General features: G+C 46.7%; 2 long non-coding RNA genes across 2 annotated transcripts in view; one reads left to right on the forward strand and one right to left on the reverse strand.

Annotated features, from left to right (window-relative positions):
• Window positions 1–1,557, forward strand: part of LOC116150009 (uncharacterized) — a 485,742-nt gene extending 484,185 nt beyond the window's left edge. The window contains exon 9 of the long non-coding RNA XR_004133645.2: window positions 1,363–1,557. This is a non-coding gene — a long non-coding RNA (uncharacterized LOC116150009). The remainder of the gene's footprint in view (window positions 1–1,362) is intronic.
• LOC135319740 (uncharacterized) overlaps window positions 1–17,202 on the reverse strand; it is a 158,810-nt gene that overhangs the window by 17,615 nt on the left and 123,993 nt on the right. The window lies entirely within an intron of this gene.

Raw genomic sequence — 17,202 nt, forward strand, 5'->3', positions numbered from 1 at the left:
TTTCCTTGGTGGCTCCGGGCGTGTCCCTGAACCTCTCCGAGCCTCTGGAGCTATAAACTTGGGATAATAACCCTACTTTATCTTCCCCAGGAGGCGGTGAGATAATTGAGGGGCGGCCACTTTCTTTGAAAAGACTCAAGGGTTGTACAAACATCACGGGTTTTTACGATCATTCTCGCCACAGCTTCCGGGCCCCCCGAGACGCCCGTGCCAAGGTGTTCCAAGCCCCTCTAGTGCTCATGCACGAGCCCATTCCACAGCTGGGCAGGCTGACTCGCTCTGACCTCTGGCAACATGACAGGGTGAACGAAGGGCAGAACCAGTTGAAGACATCAAATAAGATTCCTGGTGCCTGCCCGTGGACTCTAAAGTTTTGCATGTAAATGAGCACGCCTTTGTGGAGGGAACAAAGGGAAGTGGGCTGGAAGGGTCCAGGACCTTTGCTCCCAGAAGCTCTGAGTACTGCTTCTTCCTGAAAGGTACTGTGAGGCTTCTAGGCATTAATAAGATCAAGTGACCTCATGCTAATTGGCCCAGGATTCCAGACTGAGATCCTGCTGGATCTTGGAAAATGTTGGGTCAACCTTCTCCATCAATTCAGAGACAATGTCTGTTGCTTTACATGCCATATGCCCAAAGCATTGCCCAGAGACCTGTCACACAGTAGGTGCTCAAATGTTTGTTGAAAAAATGAATAAGCAATTAAACCCATGAATGAACAAAAGAATCAATGTCTCCTGGGGACACCAGTCAATATGTGCCTTATATGTCCCCATTTCACACCTGCTGCCAACATGAACACAATCCTATAGTCTTTCCCTAGAAATCCAGATGCAGTCCAATCCTTGTGACAGCCACTTCCGATCATTCATTTGTCAACTGTCAATTAAGGTCCTCAACTGTGCCAGGCACTGTGCTGGGTACTGTGGAGCCAGATAACATGCAAAATCTCTACCCTCCAGCTCCTTACATTCTACTGGCATTGGCAGAAGCAAGGAAACCTATGTGCCACGTGGGTCTTCCTGGAGTAACCAGAGGAGGGATCCTGTCAGAGATACTTTGTCTCCAGGGGTCAACCATTGCTTTTCTTATCTGTACAGTGGTCACACTCTGTCCACACCCCGGGTCTGAGCATCTGATCGATTGCTGAGTCCTGTTGTGTTTACGTCCTAATAATATTTTATTCTGGTTGCCTTCCCTCATTGCCACTCCCGAATCCAGAACACCATCAGTGCTCACTGGGCAGCTGCCGCAGCCCCTGCTCCTGCCATCCTTCCCTCGTTATCCTCCCAATGGCTTGAGCACAGCACCCTGACTTGGGGGACAACTGACAAACACTGCATCGTGTTTTTGTTTTGACAGCCGAGGACCGATACAAGGTAGCCCAGCACTGGCATTTCTGCAGTTGTGACCGAAACAGGATGTACAGAAGCTAAACACACAAGCTCCGGATTCAGATTTCCAACGTCAAATGTTGGTCTTTGCCACTCACCCCTTGTGCGTTCTTAAACTTAACCTTAACCTTAACCTCTCTGCACCTCAGTGCCCTTACCTGCAAAACAGATAAAATTTTTATTTACCTTACAGGCTCATGGCAAAGTTTATTCCCATTAATATATGGAAAAGGTTTACAACAGTGTGAAGCATGACGCAGTGAGCGCTCTATAAGTGTTATCCATTATTGATGTTTTCATCTGGCAAAGTGTTGTGAGGGCAATTAAGTAAGACAAAGTACATTACTTGAGGTACATTGCACTCTTGCTTCTGAACAAATATATTTGTTATTTTCCCTGGTCAGACCATGTAGCACTTTTGAACAAATTACGCACATGCAGAACATTTTTGAGTACTCCTGGGCACGCTAGGCAAACTCCATAGAGACATCCTTCCTCCGCCGCCAAGTGCATTCTCGTCCCATCTCTATCCCCAAACTAACACGTACCCCTAGAGCTCCCTCTTGTTAATCACAAGATGTTGCTCCATGCTTACCCACCCCAAGCTTGCCAAGTGTTTAAGCTCCTTCTCTCTGTTCACAAGCATCTTCGCCCTCTGACAATTCTCCCTGCGGTGGGAGAAGACGCGTGGATGCTGGTCTCCACCTGCGACTGCTGGCTGATAAATTCTGGTACCTCTCCCGCCTCCCCCACCACCACTTTTTCCTCTTTGACTATTCCCAAGCCCTCTGTCACTGTCTGTTAGATTTTCATTGCAGGAAAAAAAAATTACTTCCTAAAATGTTCAAAAGTCCTTCCTTGGTTTGTTATTAAAGCAATTATCTAGCATAACACACTGAAATCGCAAAAGGTATTCTAATGGGAAACAAATGCTCCAGACAAACGACCGACCGGACTCAGAATCTTTGTTGAAAAATGAGAGGAAGGCGATTAGTGGGGAAAGGCAAGGGAGGAAAGATTTTCCACCTGGCCTTGGACAGTACATCAAACGGCCGTCAAAAGGATGCTATTTATAATCATTATTGCTCTGTCTTTGGAGCCCTGTTGGTCCAACTGTGCCTCTTGCCTGTTTCTGTCTTCCCTACTCGATCCCCTCTACCCACCTCTGCCTGCAACCCAGTTCATGTGGCTGCCATCTTTCAGGGCTCAGTCACAGGGGGCCATGTCCTGGGAAAGTTTGCATGGTTTGAGGTCCTTGTGCAATCAAGACAGGCTCCTATGTGTCTTCATGCAGACCCTACCATCTTTATAAATTCATTCAACTTTTCAATAGGTAACTGCCAACAACAAAACTCAACATCTCGAAGATACGCTGAACTGCACACATGTCCAATGGAAACGCTAATTTTCTGGGGATGGGGGCTGGAGTAGAATGAATACCCCGGGGGAAAAAAAAGCCAAGAAGAAGATACAGCCGTTCCACAAACATTGATCAGGCACTGACAATGTGTGTGTTGCTGTACGTAGCACTGGGAAGCTATCGTGAAAATGATATCTTCAAGTGTTGATGCTAGTGTAGAAGGTAGATTTAATCTGGGGCCAACTCCTGTTGATTGGCCAGTACTACCTGGAACCATAACTTGCAAAGATTCTGAGCTTGGAAGGAAATAACTCTGTGATTAATTAGTGATGCCTGCCAAGGACACAAAGGGAGCAATGGCAGCACTCTGCATATATGACAAAGTTTGTTTAGCGCTGCCCTTCTCAAACTTCACTGTACGTGCAAGTTAACTGGGACCTTGCTGAACTGCAGGTTCTAATTCAGGAGAGTCTACATTTCTCCCAGGGGAATGCTTATGCTTCTGGCCTATGGGTCTCACTTTGAGTAGCAAGTGTTTAGTGGAACCTTCCAATGAAACCACCACTTTCCCAGACCTGTCATTCCCATGGTGAAATAACTCTGTCTAAATCATTGTACTGGAGAACAAGCGATTCCAGGGTATATTCTGAAAGAGCCATTCAGCATCTGGTCTCTGAGGTTCCCGAAATTGAAGGCAGTGGTTCAGCCAGCTCAGATCTTGAACAGGTGGCTTCCATTGATTGGCTGAGAGCAAATGAAGGCTCCCAGAGGGTTAGAGCCTTAGCTCGGAGCCCCAACCAGAAGTTCAGATGTTTTGCCAAGTCAGTTCCGAGGCTTCCACATGTCTCTGGAGGCCTCCCAGGCACTCAGTCTAAAGCTCCAGAAGGTTCCATTCCCGGGTGAGCCTTTGGGCAATACCGCCTCCCCAACGGCTGCACAGATGATCACTTCAAAGGTCTTCTTTCTTGTGGTATTTTACTGCCTCTGACCTTGGCAAGGAACCATCAGCCCAGAGGCGTATGAAAGTGAAAAAGAAAAGAGAAAACATGGTTCATCAACTCCCCAAATCCTAGCCAAGCAAACTTTGCCAAAGCGCTTTGCTTAGGCTAAGTCTGAGTTTGGATGAAGGTCCAATGAGAACTTAAGAGAGTCAGTTAACCCTTGATTTAGCTCCACACTTGAATCCTACTGAAGAGCAAAAGGCACCCACCAGGTAGGTGGTGTGGTATTTAAAATATTCCAATTGCTCAAAGAAAATCTCCTATCCATGCAGTGAGAGGAGTGACACAGTGTACAGATCTGTTCTGGGTGACCAGAGATATGTCTCTGCTGAGCAGGGGTGGATGGAGATGAATTTGAGAGCAGAGGACATGCAAATCAAACTTTTAGGGGTGGAGATTCTGCTTCACTGCTTATCTGCTACATCTCACGCTCTTTCCTGCCCGTGTGCTGCTGTCCAGCTGGCCTGCCCATCTTTCTGTTCCTCTAGGCTCATTCCTACCCCAGTGCCTTTGCAGCTGCTATGCCTTCTGCTTGGAAGGATCTTCCACAACCATATGGCTGCTTCCCTCTCATCATCTGAGTTACACCTCACATTACACCTCTTCAGAGAGGTCTTAACTGATCATCCTGTCCGAAGGAGCCCTCTGGCCATGTTTATCACATTGTTCAAAATCAGTTTGTTCCCTAGCACTTATCTCTATCTGAAATCAAACTGTAGTTTTAAAAATCTGTTTATAGGTTAGTTGTCTGTATATCCTTCTAGAATATAAGCCCCGTGAGGGCAGAAATTTGTCTTCTGCTCTCTAGTGTATTTCCACATACTTCAAAGAGTTCCTGACACATAGAAATTACTCAATATATATATTTATTATTTCTGTGGAATAAATGATCCCTCTGGCCACAGAGATTGGCTCAGGGATGGTCATGTGGTTAAGGCAAGGCCAGTAAGAGTGTTTCAGGACAGTTTCTCTGGAGTTAATGGGAAGGGAAGTCACTTTCCACGGATCAAACTAGAGAAGGATGTGGGTGTTGGGCTGTTGGCAGCCATCTCATCTGCTGGGTGGAGAAAGCCTGTCTGAGCTATGGATTCAGCACTGACAGCAAACGGTGAGCCTTTCCTGAACCCAGGAGGTGATCTGGATCTGTGTTAAGTCCTCCTCTACCACTTCTTGGCTAGGGAACCCTGTCACGGGTTGGATGCTGGTTCCCCTGCAAAATATGTCCACCAAGAATCTGTAAATGTGACATTTGGTCAAAGGTCTTTGCAGATGTAATTAAATTAGGGATCTTGAGATGACATCACCCTGGATTCTCCAGGTGGGCCCTAAATTCAATGACAAGTCCCCTTACAAGCAAAAGGCAAAAGGAGATTTGAGAAACACAGAGGAAAAGGTGATGTGAAGACAGGGGCAGAGACTGGAGAGATGTAGCCATGAGCCGAGGGACGCCTGGAGCCCTGAGAGGCTGGAAGAGGCCAGGGACAGACTCTCCCCTACAGCCTGCAGATGATGCCCTGCCGACAGCCCGATTGTGACCCAGTGATGCTGATTTCAGACTTCCGGCCTCCAAACCTGTGAGAAAACAAATTTCTGCTGCTGCAAATCTCCAAGCTTGTGGTAAACTGTTAAGAGTCGTCACAGGAGATGAACACAGACCTCCATCCCCTTCTCAGCCTCGGTCTCCTTTTCAGGAAAATCAGAATCATCATCCCTGCCCTGTTTTCATCAAATGATGTCAAATTCAGCCGGACGCAAATCCCAGCTCGCTCACTCGCTGTGGGATCGCAGGCAGCCATTGTTTTCTCCAAGCCACAGTTCTTTATGAAATGAGTGCATTTCCAATGTTCTCTCCATAGACTTGTTAGAGAATTCAGTGAAGTCATGCATCTTAAGTTCTTTGTCTGGTGCTTGGCACATAGTTAATGTTCAATAAATGACTAGACTATTTTAAATGAAAGCACGTTTGCATTTGCTTGCACTGGTGTTGCCCTCTTGAAGGTGTCATTGTCACAGAAAATCCTTGAATTATTATTTCAGGAACGGTCCTACATGCCAACGAACAGTGCATTGCAGTGCGTTGTCATTTTCAGATCAGTGGTTTCTGAACTTGATCATTAGCTGCCAAGGCGGCTGATGAAGAATTATTCAGAGATATGGTTAAACACACAGGTTACAGGATTCCACCAGATAGTCCTTAATTGAGAATTCTGGAAGTAGGACCAGGAACCTGGATTTCAAATCAGCAGAGCTACAAGTGGGACCCACTCCTTTTTTTTTTTTAATTTTTTAAATCGAAGTTTAGTTGATTTACAATGTTGTGTTCATTTCTGGTGTACAGCATAGTGATTCGGTTATACAGATACACACGTTCTTTTCCATTATAGATTATTACAAGATATCAAATGTAGTTCCCTTTGCTATACAGTAGGACCTTGCTGTTCATATGTTGTATATATAGTAGTTTGGGGCCCACTCTTTTCGATCATTATTTCTATTATTATTCCTTGGAAGACAGCTGCTGAAAATATGCCAGATACGACCGACTCCCAGAAGCTGTGCCGGGGTCTCCCCCTTCCCTCCTAGCTTCTAGGCCAGCGGACTGTGGGATCGGCTGGAGACAGCCTCTCCCCGCGGGCGGGTCCCCCCGGGACCATGTCCGGGCAGTCGGTGAGCCCTTCATCAGCCCTGTGATGTGTGTTCCTTGTTGGGCGAGGGATAAACAGCACAAAGGGCAATGGAATCCAGAAATCTCAGGCATGCTGTCTGGTTCCTTCATCCCAGTTGTGGAACCACAGCCGGGATTCGGAACCTCAGCCAGAGACACAAGCCACCCCATCTGCCTCCTGAAGGCCGTTTGCTGGAAGGAGAGACCATGTTTGGAAAAGGCCTGTAGCCATCAACTGTGTTATCATCTTCTTCCTTTCGTTTTCTACATGGAAGAGGCAAAAACTTGAAGAAGTTAAAAGGCCCTGCTCGCTCACAGCCTTGGATGCACGGGTCACTGGGATGCTGGAAACCCCGAGCGGCTCCCAAAAGCAGACTGTTTGGAAAGGGAACTGCTCCCTGAATTCAAAGTCTGCCTCTGTGTCGTAGACATTTGATCGTTTTCTGGCTACTCAGAGCTGAATGAAGAAGAGCATAAAACATTTCTGGTACCCATGTCTCTACTAATAGAGAACAACTAAAGGAACACTGAGCAGGCCTCCTGTCTCAGGAACAACAAAGTTTTCATACTCTCAGCCTGCGTCACTCATTTGCATGCCAGATCCCTGGAAAGTTTTGACTTTGTAAAACCTGTTTGACTGTGCTCCAGGCACTGGGGCCTGAAGGAGGCCAGGCAGGCCTGGAGTCAAACCTCAGTCTCAGGATGGGATTAACTGCACGGGCTCTGGTGCCGTCTGACTGACTTCAAATCATAGCTCCATCACTTTTGGGAGAACCGCACCTCAGCTTTCCCAGTCTGTAAAATGGGCACAGCAGTACAACCTCTGACTCTGGATTATTGTAAGAAACAAGTCTGCCCAGAAAAGCATCTTGAAAAGGGCCAGCCCCACACACAGTAAGTTCTCAGTGTGTATTAGCTGGTAGTATTATCTTGCAAAGTTTTCCTCATGTCTCTGAGGCTACAATGGAGCTAATTCTCCCCGATTCACAGGCAGGTGGCCAGGCATAGACGGGATGGTACATGTTCAGTGCATAACACGGCACCTGGGACATATCACAGGGGTTCTGTCAAAGTCAAGTGCGTGTTTTCCTGTGAGTGGGTGTAAGTTTCACTTGCAAACACTTTTTTCAAGGAGCAGTGGGTGTCCCTGCGTTACCAGCTAACAGAAGATAAAAGAATCTCCATCCCTGGGGAGAAAGACACTCCACTCCATCAATGATTCAGGGTAGCCGTCTGGCCGTGATGGTTGGAGGATACAAGACAGAATAAAATCTGGAGCAAACCCAGCAATCTGGAGCCTCGGGCCACAATTTCCATGCCAGCCGCTGTCCCCCTGAGGCTGCAGGGACATGGTAAGATGTCGTCCCCAGGTGCCAGATCGCAGTTCTCTCTGGAGGTGGGTCTGTTAGCACTATGTCCTTGTTCTGTCCTAACAGGCTGTCCTCACCTGCTCCAGCGATGATTGAATGCTTCAAACCTCTGAGACAGGGTGGGGGGGGCACACATGGCAGGAGGACACAGAACTAGACACCAGCAATGGGTTTAAGGAAGGGGAAAGTCTGTTCTGCTCATTTCAAGAGTTTCTTTGGTTTCTTTAGGACCCTGTGCCAATGACTGGCTGAGAAATGGAAGTGTTTAGAGCATTTCCAGGGCAGAAAGAAGGTGTTTCTATGAGTAATTCTGCAACTGATTCTTTCTGCTTATGGAGCACCTGTTACTGATCACTGGGAATACAGCTGTCAATCAAACAGACAAGCATCCTGCCCTCTTGGAGGTGACACTCCACGGGGATGCAGGGATTGGGCAGAAGAATGATGACAGATGAAATGGCATTTGTTACCCCTTCGTGTCCTAGCTTTCCTCTAATCAGAGGCCCTGAGTGGAGGGTCAGCTGATGGTTGCGTGAGTTGTGTACTGCACACCCTCAGGGCGTACAAATCACACTGCAGGCTGTCAATGTGACACCACCATGCCCAGAGTCATTCAGTGCCTAGCCTGTTTGACCATAAGCATAGCTCTGGAGAATGGGGATGGGTGATTGTGTTGGGTCCTACTTAGATGGAGACAAAATGTAGCAAGTAGGGGGAAAAAAAAATAACAAAAGATGTAACTTGTGGGCCCTACTCTCCTGCTTGTGTTGGTCTCAGTATTTCACAACTGTAGGAACGGCGTCCATCACCTACCAGGAAGGAACGACACATTAGACTGTGTGTTATTAGGTTTTTAAAATAAATCACAGTCAGCACATTCACGGATCCAACCAACCTCGGATTGAAAACACTCAAAAAAAAAATTTTCAGAAAGTTCCAAAGAGCAGAACTTGAATTTGCCAAGCACCAGCGACTATTCACGTAGTATTTATGTTGTATGCGGTATTGTAAGTAATCTAGAGGTGATTTAAAGTCTACGGGAGGATGTAGGTTATTTGCAAATATTACACCATTCTATATAAGGGATTTGAGCATCCTCAGATTTTGGTATTTCCAGCGGTCTTGGAACCAATCCCCCCCTGGATACCAAGGGATGATTATACCTCATGCAAGGCCAGTATATCAGTTATGAAAGTGTTAGGTGCTCTCTGAAGTAAATCCCAACATCTTAGTGGCTCTATACCCTACAAACTTTTTTCTCACTCAGGCAGGAATTCAACCAGGTATCCTGGCCATTTTTTATCCACCTAGACTCCTTTCATGTTGTAGCTTTTCCATGCCTTGGGGCCTCATCACACTCCGAATTTATGCAACAGAATATTTTCTCAAGAGAACAAGAAAGCAGATGGCAGCACAAATGCTTAGACGAGCCTTGTACTGGAAATGATGCGCATTGACTCTGCTCACATTCCATTGGCCAGACCTCAGTCACATGGCCTTGTCTTACAGAAAGGGAGGCAGGCAAATGTAGTCCGGCTGCGTACCCAGGAAGAAGAGGACACACATCATAGTCTCTGCCTCAGCTGGTTTCATTATTCCCATTTTCCAGATTCAAAACAGAGGTTCAGAGATGTTAAGTGAGTTGCCCAGCGTCACATAGAGAACAGGAATTGGGAATCAAAACCCCATGATTAAGCAACCGAGAAGATTCTTTTATTAACTGAGGACATTACTAAAGGAAATACTGAAATTGAGAAAAGTGGTTTTTCACTCATGCCCTTCGGTCTTACTATGAATTCTCCAAGGAACAATACTTCTTAGTCTGTGTCCTCTCTCTCAATACATCTCTCTCTCTGAAATTATCCCCACACTCTTACATCCATTCCAAATGTCATTTCCTTCACGAAGCAGAAAGCCTCATCTGATACACGAATAAATCCTTCTGCATTTGCCTTATCCTCCAAATCTTTAAAAAGGAGGGTGTGCATTTCACTTGTCCCTGGATTTGGTAACATCCAGCGCCGTGGCTGACACCCAGAGGAGACTCAGAGACTCTCCTTGGTTTGAGGTCATAACAAGCAGAAAGCTTTTTGAACCTGTCTGACTTATCTGTGTATTTGTCAAAAGCCCACGACACTGAATGATGATTCTAAATTCTAACATTTAAAAAATGGTTCCCGGTCTTATGTATCAATGTAGCGTTAAGTTGGGTTGTAACAGTGTTCAAACTAACAGCAGTCTACATGAAGCAGAACTGTATTTCTCTTTCCCATATAAACCCAAGGGTAAGAGGTCCAGAGCTAATCTGAGGCTTCTGCATCGCCATGTCCCCAGAGGCCCAGGCTCCTTTCGGAGTTTTGCTAGGCCGTCCCGAGGCTGTGGCCCATGCTTTCATAGTCCAAGTTGGCTGCCACGGTGGCAGTTAGTGTATTCAAGAGAAAGAGACAAAAAAATAAAAAAGGAAAACAAGCAGATGAATAAAACAAACAAGATCTGATCCAGCTGTTTTTTCTGGAAAAGTTCTTAAAGCCTATTGGCCAAAACTTAGACTAATGGCCAAGCCTAACACCCAGAGAAGCTGCAGTCTTGATTCTTGCTGTCTAGATGTCTGAAATGGTGTATATGTACTCTTGGTTGGGGGGAGCGGGGTTGTTGGGAGGTGATTCGAGTAGATGGAAATGAGAACGGAAGCTGGAGGAAAGGTGCAGCCTTTCAACACCTGCTGAGCCGGCTTTAATAAGAGGTGCCACGCACTGCTGCCAGCTGTCTCCCCTGACTCTTCTTAGGGCAGGAGACCTCCCGTGTCTCCACGCTTTTTACTCTCACGACCTCCTCCGGTGCACTCACCCAAGCTCCAGGCATGAAGTTTCTAATCTAAATAATCGAATCCTCAGACCTCTTACTTGGGTGAGATTTTACTAGCGTAGGGTGCCCCTCAGCCCCGTGAGCTGCCTCTTGTCCTTCCTGCCTCCATATGAGAAGAAGATGAAGAGTCAGTCTCTGGGGGGTGACCTGAAAAAAAGTCTCTTCTTTTTTTTTTTCTTTTCTGATTCCACTTTATCCAAAATGAGGAAGCAAGTCCGGCTGGAACTTGTTACCAGGGTCTAGGCGCGGGAAGCACACTGATGTCCCAGCGTGGCTCTAGCTCAGCGGTAGAGCGCATTGCTTAGCATGCTTGAAGTCCTGGGTTCAATCCCCAGTACCTCCATTAAAAAAAAAAAAGGAATCTCACTGGTGTCCCAAGCCCAAGTAGGGCTCTACCAGAGAACTCAGCGCTCGGTGTCACCGAGTCTTGGCCGGGTCACCCGTCAGTATCAGCTGTCAGTAAAGCAGCGCCCTCCTTCCTGCTCGTCTGAACAGCTGCCTCTGTCGGGAACCTCCTTGGGAGGAGAGGCAAATGGCAATGCGTCGTGAGCTCAGGCCGAGCACCGTTCACGCACCGTGGAAACCTCACTCCCACCTCCAATAAGCACCTGCGGGCCAGAAGGCGCCGTGTGGTACAGCATCCGTCTCCAAGTCCCCACGCACTCGTTGCTGTCTCCGTTTTCCCACCGAGGAACCAGACGCAGAAAGGCAGACTCTTCCTCAAGTTCACGACGCTTGGAAGGGGCAGGGCCAGAGCCCCAAAGCCAGTCTCCTGACCACCCCCTGCAACTGCTTTAACCCCCGGAGACAGGATACATTGTATTCTCTAGTCTCCCCTTTTCCCCTTGCTTCCTCCTCTTTCTGCAGTTATGTATTTTTACTTTTACATTTCATTTTCTCTCTCTTCATTGTTCTTGTTTTTCTCGTTCTTTTTTTTTTTTTAATAGTCCGACTGAATTCTTAGCAGAATAAACAAATTTGCATTCCTGCACAATGGTCTGCGGACGTTCTTGTCTCTGCCCCACCGGACATTTAGTTCTTTAACTCTGTGACTGGGTCTTCATTTCTGCAGCCTCGGCACCTCTTCGCAGCCTTCGTGCATTGCTGGTCCTTAATCTATGTCGGAGGACAAAATTCAGTCCCATGTCCTCCCTCTTCAAGGCATGCCGGCAAACTGGAATTCCATTCCCTGGTGGGACAGGCACTGGCCTCTTGAGCAATCTCTGGCTGGACAAGGATGGGTTTTCTTTGATCTTTCTGGGTGATCTTGAGCGAGTAATGAAGCCAAGCTGGGCCAGCAGATTCTGGCAGCATCTGGGTCCATGATCCCATGTGGTATTTGGTACATGACTGCAAAGGAACTCTGTCCACCACGCCTGGGCCTGTCACTTCATGATGGGCAACTGAGTTTCCATAATACCTCAGGCCCTGCCACCTCACACCATCCCTCACGTGGATGGTCTCGAGTCATTGTCTTCTCTGGTGTTTGGCTTGGGTGGCTTGAAATAACCAGTCTGTTGAATATTGTTCAGTAAGTCCTTAACATGTGTTAGCTCATTGACTTTCACAGTAACCCCATGGGCTGGACACTAATATTATCCACATGTTACAAAGGAGAAAACTGTCACACGTGACTGGGAGGGTTAGCTTTCTCAAGGTCACACAGTGGTAGAGCTGGGCCTCAAATCCAAGTATTCTGGCTCTGGGGTCCGTCCTCTGAAGCACGCCACTGTATGAAGATAAGCAAAACGTGGCAGCCGCAGGGGGGTGACGCACCTGCCCCTGCTTAGCAGACCTCCTGGTGATTAGAGCTGACCACACGGAAGGCACAAATGGCCAAGTTCAGGGGCGCAGTTCTGTGCGACTTTGAAACAATACAGGGTGAGAAGCTGGTTGTCCACTGTTGTGTTCTGAGTTAGGCACACTTGGGTCTGATTTCTTTCTCTGTCTGTTACTGGATAGAGTAACTTTCAAGCTACCTGTCCCCCTTCTAATGACCACCTGCATGGAGTCCTTCACCCCAGTGATTCACCCTCAGAAGCCATGTTGTATAAGATGAGTCCATCCACTGCCAACCCCTGATGTTTGATCGGAGTTAAACACTGACTAAAGCTAAGCCAATAAAACGTCTTGCCCAGGAATCTGGACTAGGGGCTGAGAGAGAGAGAGAGACACTATTATCTCACTGTCTTAATCTATATATAAGAGTTTGGTGGAGGTCATCCTTGATCACTATATGGATGGAGAAAAGAGAACCATGAAGCTAAGAGAGAAGAGAAAAAAATGTAAATCACATTTTTGAGCTCCTCATTCTCACCCTTTCCCCAGACCCACCTGCATCCTTGCCTTTGGGGGATGATGTAGAACTTTATTTTTCCCTTAAGGTAGCTTCTGGATTCCATTACTGGAAACTTCAAAGACGCATGCTCTGTTCCCTCCACCTGGAACGTAAATTTCCCAACTTTCTGCCCCTGCTGGCTCTTTCTTTAGCTCATCTTTTAAAATGTTGTCTTTCATTCACCACCTACATGGAATTCTTGGTACACCAGTAAGGGTGTAACAATATTTAATAAGTGAACGACTAAGTGAAATTCTGACTTAATACCTTCGATGAGCCTCAGTTTCCCTGACCGTGAAATGAAAGATGAGAAGGGTAACTCACAAGGTGGCTGTGAAGATGAAAGAAAAGATGTGCAGGGTACCTGGCATACAGGAGGCAGTGGGTGAATGGCGTCCACTCTGGGCAGGGGTGGTGCAGGCAACCACAGCCAGCATGTCCCATCATATAGGTATCTGATTTCTGCTTCAGGTAACGTCCCCTTTCTATGTTTTGACTCAAACCCCCAGTGGGGCAAGACTGTGGAAAAGGAGTAATCTGAAATTAGATTTGCCACTACGATTCCCAAATCAGAATCCATTTTCACTTAATGTGTCTCTGTGCCCTGAGTGGTGCAGCTGTGCTGGGGATTAAAGGAGGAGGACAGATCTGTCTTCTAAAGAAGGGAGAATTTCCTGTACTGCTCTGTCAGGATATTTGCTTTCCCACCATTTGTCTGGGTTGGATCCCCGATTTCCCCTCACACTGGCCCCTCCCTCACAAAAACCAGAGATCACGTTAAGCATCACCTCCTGGGACTGAGAAGAGAGGCAGACACACATTAATGTCGAGATCTCCAGGGTGCATCGAGAATAAATAAAATTCCTCCCTTCCCACTGCCCACGCCATACTCCAGGGATGCCCAGTATCTACTTGTCAGCTGTGCCAGCAGGTCTGGGAGATGACACCATGGAAGAAGACACAGCAGGGCCATGTAACAAAGCACTGGCGGGGGAGGTGAAGGCCCATCGCACAACAGATAACGAGTCTGCAGCCCCCGTCTCTCGGATATCCCCTCTGAAAGCCTCACCCACCCTGTTTCACAATAATCTTAACCCAACTGTGTAAATTCAAAAAAAAAAAAAAATAAGTTCCCACAGCTTGTAAAAGACTGGTACAAAGTGGGCCATTAAAATAATTGTGGCGATTTGCAAACTTTAAAAAAATGGAGGTGGCTTTCAAATAAACCACATTGTGTAAGTCACCGATACATCAGATGTTGGTGGAAACCATATAAGTGAACTCGTATCATGAGTGTATACCCCATGTTCTTTACCAACCAGCTTGTTTTCTTCTCTCGTGGGTGATGAGAGCTGAATCTTATGGTACGGTGGAAAAGGCACTGGACTGGAGTTAAATAGTAGCATGGTATATAATTTGGGCAAGTAACTTTTATTTAGGATTTAGGTGACCCAGCTGGAAAAGGTGGTAACTGGACTGGAGGTAGGAGAGTGTCTGACTGGTTCACGGGTCATAACTTTCAACTGTCCTACCCAAAGCAGACATCACTAACTGATCCTTTCATTCTTTCCTGTTTAGCCCAGATATGGTCTCAGAGTCCATTTCAACCCACAGTTTCAGGGAGCCACCACCAGTTGATCAGATATAAACTTTGAGAAGAAACTTCTGTCATTCCTACACCAGATGATCTCAAAGTCCTTCATGCTGTGCAAACACCGTATTCACGTAGGGCAACTGCTCACGTCCCCACCACTCTAAGTTTGTAACGGAACTTTTTACTTTCATACCTCCAGGCACACCCTCTGTAAGCTGCCTTCAAAAGAGTATCACTAGGAGTTAAGATTTCCAAATAAGAAACTACACTCGAGTTTAAAAAAAAAATTGGTTGACTCCTTTATCCCATAAAAACTTCAGAAGGACACGGGGGAATTAATGGAGATGACCTCAAAGTGATCCAGAGATGCTTCTGGATGATCCGTAAGATCTACCAAGAATCAGAACACAGGGAAGGTTGGTTCGCTGGCCTCCTACATGAGGTTTCTTCGGAGACCCAAGCTCAGTCCTGCCCGCTTGGTAGGGATTCATTTTCCCTTCAGATTACAGCTGATGAAGGCATTTGTCTACCTCTCAGAAGTCCTCAGGAGGAGCATGTGAAATTGTGGCTAGGTCTCAGAAGGTTTTTGCACCACGCCATAGCAGTGATGGTAAGTCCATCCAGGACCTGGCTCACCTAGGGAGGCTGGCATATGGCAGAGTGACGTCCCCCTAAAGCAATTCCACTTTGGTCAAAGAGCAGTTCTGGTCCAGCTGAGAAAAGAATATGGGTCTGACCGCCATTGATGTGCTGATGTTATTGGGCATAGCTGTTCCTGGCCTCAGGACACAGCTCTGAGTTTTTCGTCCACCAACCTCAGTGTCAAAGGCAATAAAACTATGATCTCCTAGAAAGATGGTGTCTGGAACTACTCTTTCGGGACCCAGGCCATGAAACTCACAGTAGCGTATCAAGTTTCTATGGTGCAGAATCTTCTCTTGTTTGGGCAAATGCCCCCACAAGGTAGGGGTGTCAGAATAAGGCTCAACGTAGTGACAGAAGCAGGTTTTTTGGCTGAAGTGGGGGAAAAGATGCTGAATTCTGCTTGCTTTCACTTTTGTCTGATGTACACATACGTCTCAGAGCAATGCTAACTGAGATACTGCACATCAGGCACTTAGCACAGGGTCTGGCGGGTAGACGGAGCTCAGTAATAGGAGGTATTGAGTGGATAATTACAACAGCATCACAAGCGGCTCCCTGGTCCTCTCTCTGCTCTAAGCAAGAGTGATGATGATGATGACGATACTGATGCTGATGGAGGTAAGTGTAATAATGGTTTTCCCACTCCTGCGTGCCAAGTAAGCTCGTCCACATTACCTCACTCGATCCTTTTAGTGTCTATAAATATTATTATGCCAATTTAACAGTTGTGGACGATGAGGCTCTCAGAGGTTAACTTGCTAAAATCTTGACAGCTAGCGACTGTAGGAGCCACAGTTTGAATCCCACCCCCTTCTCTTAATCGCCATCCCTCATTCACTCGCCCAGTTAGGATTCATTGAGGACCTCCCAACTGTAGTCTATGTGCACTGTTTCTGATTCTGAGGACACAGCTGGGAACAAGACAGAGAAGATCCCGGCTTGTATGAAACTTACAGTTTAGTCGAGGAAGACAGACAATAAAAAAGGGAAAAGCAAACTTGATGATTCCAGATAGCAGTCAGGACTGTAAAGAAGGAGCAGAGTGAGATGTGATATGGAGTAATGGAGGGGGGGAGGGAGGAAGAGCACCTCAATTGAGTGCTAAGGAAGGGCCCTCAGAGGAGGACATATTGAGATCTAAACATAGGAAGTTGTTCTCATTTAAGGATCTCAGAGCAAATCCTACCGGGGATGTGCAAAGGCCCTGAGGCAGGAGTGACCTTGCCATATTTAGGGAAAATCAAGGCAACCAGAGTGGCTGGAGATGATAGGAGTGATTGTTCCAGCAACAGATGAGCCTGAAGAGGTGAGCAGAGGTCAGTTCACGAAACCATCCTTAGCACTTGACGCAAACTTGGCTCGTATGAGATGGTCAATGAATAGTGTCGGGTGGGTAGTTTCTTTTCATTAAAACTGGTTCCTGACCAGATGTCTTTTCTTTTTACCATAAGGAATGCTTCTCCATATTTCCTCCTAGTCAAAACGCAGTTTGAATGAGGAAAATTCAAGAAATAATTCATGGTTAAGCAGAAAGGACTGGAAAGAACTTTCCAAGCTGGACTCGACTGACCTTACACATGCAACAAATGTTTCTTAAGTGCCTACTCAGTTCCTGCCCTGGGATACTGGGACTCCTTGTTTCCACTTGGAAGGTAACCGTGGGCCTGTTATTCCTCAGAGATAAGGAAGCTGAGTCCTCTCCCTGAGTCACCCTGGACTCAGGCAAGAAGTTCAAAGCTCTAAATGGATTGTAAACATACAAGAGTCACAAGTCCTCAGAGTCACAAGGTTAGCAGAAGGGAAGGTCAGTGTGAGAGTTCTCGGACGTGGATTTAAATCCTGAGTCTGCCACTTTCTAGTTAAATATCCCAGGTCAGCTGCTTCAGCTCCCTGAACCTCAATTTCCTCATCTGTATTATGGGGTAATAATAATACCTTGCTCATGCGAGGACACGTGCACTCTTAATGTA

Source organism: Camelus dromedarius, chromosome 31 (genome assembly GCF_036321535.1).
Source record: "Camelus dromedarius isolate mCamDro1 chromosome 31, mCamDro1.pat, whole genome shotgun sequence".
NCBI classification, from domain to species: domain Eukaryota; kingdom Metazoa; phylum Chordata; class Mammalia; order Artiodactyla; family Camelidae; genus Camelus; species Camelus dromedarius.